The 5,085-nt window shown below is 37.5% G+C and overlaps 1 protein-coding gene across 2 annotated transcripts in view; it reads left to right on the top strand.

The window, feature by feature from the left end:
- The first annotated feature begins 4,213 nt into the window (after positions 1-4,213).
- The window catches only part of LOC117122525 (sodium/calcium exchanger 2-like), an 81,726-nt gene continuing 80,854 nt past the window's right edge, over positions 4,214-5,085 (top strand). For both annotated transcript variants that reach the window (XM_033268113.1, XM_033268112.1), the window contains exon 1: positions 4,214-4,702. The gene's annotated coding sequence lies outside the window, so the exon portion shown is untranslated. The remainder of the gene's footprint in view (positions 4,703-5,085) is intronic.

Here is a 5,085-nt window from a genome sequence, read left to right as displayed (position 1 = left end):
GTATAAGAGACCATTATCCCCCTGGACTCCCCTCTATTACATATTCTCTATAAGTCATATTACAGTAGCTTGGTGTCTATAAAATAACTATTGAGTATTATGGTCTAATAGAAGCATTAAAGGAATCTACCAAACCTAGATCGTTCAGTTACAAACTTGAATGTCCTGTCTCTCCAGCAAATTTAAAAATTATTTTGGAAGACAAAAAGGTTTCTAGGAGCCTAATTATATGATTTTTTTTTTGTGCCAAGTTAATTTTAGAACATTTAAGAATTATTTTTGGAATAAAGTCTCCTTAACGGTTACGGTAAATTGTCCAATAAAAAAATTGCGATATATTAAAGAAAATTATATTCAAATTTTATGTCTGGAAGTGCATTTTCCGGCCATCTGGAGGTGCCATAATCACAAATTTTCTTACCTCAGAACCAAGGAGTGAAGCTGAGGTAGTACAGCCCGCCACCGAGCCCCCTCTATTTCGAATTCCTGGATCCAATACTGGAAATTACAACAATTATGAAGTCATATTACAGTAGCCTATAAAATAACTAATAAAATTCACCAAACTTTTTCAAATATCTATAGCTTCCGGGAAGCTTTGCACCCCCTCCCCCACTTTTTCCGGCGCCGTTGCCAGGGAGTGTTTTACCCATCAGAACCAGAACCATTAGTTTTCTTAACACTCACGCTTGACAGACATCCATACGCCCTTATCTTAAGCAGTTAAGGCGACAAGAGAGGATCATAAAAGAAACAGGTCATCATTAATTGTATTAATAAGTACATATCTAATAGGCATAATAAAGAGATAACGAACACTGTTATTTGCGATGCATCAAAGACTAGTTCTGTCCAACTGCGCATGTGCAAGAGTGCTTTAGTTGTTTTAATCTTATTTGAATTCAAACGAAGCACCAATGCTTTTGGTTAAGGCGTCTGCCTAGACAAAGAAGGTGGGTTCGAATCCCAGTTGGTGAAACTTTTTTTCATTCGCAGATACCTCTTCTTTAACGTTTAAAATGTATGTTTTATACATTATGCATTTGTGTTGCCGGGTGTGTGGAAAGATATTAATACAATATGTGTGGACTTCAAAAACATTTCGGATTCTATTCCTTTATCATCGTCAGCCTAGATGAAGACAAGGATAGGTTAAAATATTGGGTTTCCCAAAGAGAGTTTTTTTTTTTAAATAAATCCACACATACTTCTCGTACTAAAACACACACAAAACCTCTTGATGTTTATTAGAGTGTGGAATAATTTACCAACTTGTGATTTTGTTATATATACAGACGTCCTAATCAACTGGGCCATTGGGACTTTTGTTGGGAATTTGACTCCGATTGAGAAAATTCATTTCACTCTATCTATATGCCTATATGCGGACATCACTAGAAACTCACACACATGAAAAAGAGATAAATGTGATACGCCCTTATTCAAACGACAAGACAAGATCTCGAAGAATATAATTTTTAAAAAGATAATGAAACTATTTTGCACATTCGTAGTGGAACAGCTCTAGTTCGTATATTCATAAACCCATGTACCCATACACCAACATATTTATTTTATTTGCTTCTTCTATAAGATCCAAAAATCATATTATAGGCCTATTCCTTTTCAAGTCCGAATTTCCCCTAAAAGATCTCGTCGTGTTTTCTAATATGTTTTAAGGCAAATTTAATGTTCTTATTTTACAGCAATTTAATTATTTTCTATTGTGTATTTTTTTTTGCCTTAATCTGAATTTTCTTGAACGTCAGTTGATATTAGTCTATCCTGTGTTTGACCATGGAGGAATAAAATTTATTCCTCCATGGTTTGACCCACTGTTGAGTCATCCAAGATAATACCCTTTTCCAATATAGGCCTACTGCTCCTACAGTTTTGTGTTTGGTGATGTACGGTGTAACCTATGCCGTATGATTACATTACCTAATGCATCTTCGACTCTCTCATTTATGTTACTTCAGTATCGATAGCACTGTTTTGAGTTATAACATTACGTCACTTGGTTTCAAATGTGATTTAAACGGGCCAATAAATTAAACAATGTAAAATCTATACTCCGCATAATGTATGACGTACAGACATCTTTTGTATTAAGCCAACAGCTAATAGTAGACATTGTTTATGATACCAATCGATATAGGCCTATATCCAAGGAGGTGATATTCCATATTACTTTCAGTATTGATATAAATCATGTATGTATGGCGTCTCTCGTCGTTTACGACGAATGAGCATCTCGGCGACGATGTGCCCTCTGGTGCGAAAGGAGTCCATGTAAATCAACAAACAGCTCATAACATTTGTGAACCTATGAGAAATGAGTTTCATTTTTTTAGTTTGCATACGTAGTCTATAATATTAAGACTTAATCTTTCCATGATCATAGGCCTAACTCTTCATGGGCTTGTAATCTTGTAAAGGTACTGCAAAGCAAAGTTTCCATAAAATCGCTACACTGTCGGTACAAACATCTTCACTGCAATCGTTACACTGGGTACAGTATACGATACCAACCAATCAGTATCGTTGAAAGCTGTCGCCACTGATAGCGTGTAACGTTTTTTTTTTTTTATGAAAACCAGGCTTAAGATTCATGGGAGTCGAGTTGACTCAGGGCCGAGTTAAGTTGGGGCCCAGTTGACTTTGGGCTGAGATGACATGGGGCCAAGTTGACTTGGGGACAAGAAAACGCATGTAATAGGACTAATAATAGTTATAATGTCCGGTTATGTGCTGCACATACATACCATGGATCATTGGATCAGAAACTAATAGAACACATTCTCCTCAGCTACTTTGTGGGAGTACCATGTTCCAGCTAGTAACATTGCATTGGCATTCGAGCCTGTAATGCATTTCTCTATGCTTAAAGCTAGGTACTCACTCAGTGCGTCGTACGGCGGTCGTACGACCGTCAGCCGATGGATCCAACTACGCTCCATGTGAGCGTTAGACGATAAAACGGAAAAACAGATAAAAAAAAAAAAAAGACGGAACTGACGGTAGCGGGCGTAAAGGGCGTCGTTTGTTTACGATTTAGTAACGTCGAGCGTACTGTGCTCGGGTTACTCTTTACAACACTATAAACACTACAGACGAATGGCAAATGATTTATTTATTGCATATTACTGTATATGCAATTCGTAAATCAGTGTTTATTAGTTTAAAAATCTTGTTCCGTGAGTAACCTTGAAATCCGTGAGTTTTTGTTCATCCGTAGTAAAACTGGTAAATGATAAATTATCCGTGAGTCTCACGGTCAATCCGTATAAGTTGGCAACTATGAGCTTTAGAGATCCTGAGTTTATGACCCACTTCATTCAAACAACTTTTTTTTTATGCGCCAGAAACTTCATTAACGCTTGCCTCTCAAATCCTGGAGAACCAAGGGTGGAAAAGGGGCGTTTGTTTCACACCCACCCCAAAGCCCAACGGCCAGAAAAATCTCTAACCAAGCGTGAAATCATTTTGATAATATAGGCCTATTACAATGGAAAAAAATCCGGAGTCTCCAGAGGGGATATCCCCGGCATTAGTGAACATCCCAACCCGCCCCCATCGAACCATGATCCCGCCCCTCAGATAATAGGCCATTGATTGCACTTCTGCCACCCCGGCAAAATATCCTGGATTCGCCACCTGGTGGTGGTATGTGAATGATTTGCTTCTGATTTGAACCCTGGAAACCAAACCATGCAACATGTTTCATTTTATAGGCGTTATCTGTAAAACCATACCTTGTGTGGTTTTGTATTTTTTTTTCTTTTTTTTCTTTTTTTTATGTATTATTTTTTCTGCTTAGTGTCGTTAGGCCTATATAATGGGGTGAATGGCCAGTGGTGTAAATGGTAAAACAAATGGTCCATTGTCACGAATAGTCGCATTCATGTCGGTAAATTCAACACCAAATGCATAGGCCTAAAGCATGAGACGATGGATGCGTGTGTGAACTCTCGGCGGAAGAAACGTGAAAAGACAAACCATAGCTCCATGGATAAACTGATGATGATAATTATTGGTATATATTCTATACAGTATTGCGCATCAAATAAAAAGATGGCTCGCTACCACTGATATTGTTGTACAACAATATACCGATTCGCTTTACCAACTTCATTGTTTAAGCGCACAAATTAAAACAGCGTTATCGTATTGGTCGTGACGTCACGATGCTTAGTGACAGCTCCAAATACAAAGTACTGTACCTTAGTAGACAGCATAAGGTCTTCTTAAATCATCTATTGATAGCAATCTAGTGGATCGATGCATAGTGCATCTTATTTTGGTTAGTAGATTGTTTTCAGCAGGATAACGTTGGTAGCTAGCCGTGTGAATTATTCACTAATCAGCCCCGGCGGCCGGTGATGAATTTATAAGCAGTGTCATGCTCATGATATTTTTGGGATCGGTGTGAGGCCGAATGTGGTTCGAACGGATTGTATCGACTGACAAACCATCCGACTTACAAAGTCGAAGGAAGCCGCCAAAACGCATTATTTTTTGGTCAACATTACGTGTAGTAGATGAATAGGAGATAGCAACAGGGATTATACTTAAAACAACATTGAAAAATGGAGGTACTATTTGCCTGAATTTTGGTAGAAGGTTTATCGATTCGTTATCGAATTGTTTGGAGTCATAAGAAACTGATGTCATTGAATCGGTCATGTCCGTCCTACAATAGGTAAGTGTTGTGCATGGCGCTATGTTACGATGATCTACGAACTAGGAATATGCTTCTGTCTTTGTCAAGATCAATCATTCTGTATACAGTACCGTATATTCAAATGTATAAACAAATAGATAAACGAAAAAAAGAGAGTTCGCTCGAATATCAATACTTGTATGTATATGTACCGTATTCGAAGGCCTAGGCCTATATGTATAGGCCATTCATTATATTAAAGCAAGTCTTAAAAAAACGAAATGCATAGATTTTATTTCTATATTAATTACCGGAGGCGAAATGACATTATGGCAAATACTGTACATGAATATACACAAATATATAAATAATAACAGTGCTCATATTTAAGCCTCATATAAGCCCTGTCTCTTATACACATC

The sequence above is a fragment of the Anneissia japonica genome, unplaced genomic scaffold (genome assembly GCF_011630105.1).
Source record: "Anneissia japonica isolate Jap-2015-1 unplaced genomic scaffold, ASM1163010v1 scaffold1889_len2455224_cov183, whole genome shotgun sequence".
Classification (NCBI taxonomy): Eukaryota; Metazoa; Echinodermata; class Crinoidea; order Comatulida; family Comatulidae; genus Anneissia; species Anneissia japonica.
Note: the sequence above shows the minus strand (reverse complement) of the source record. Positions and strands in the feature narration are given on the sequence as shown.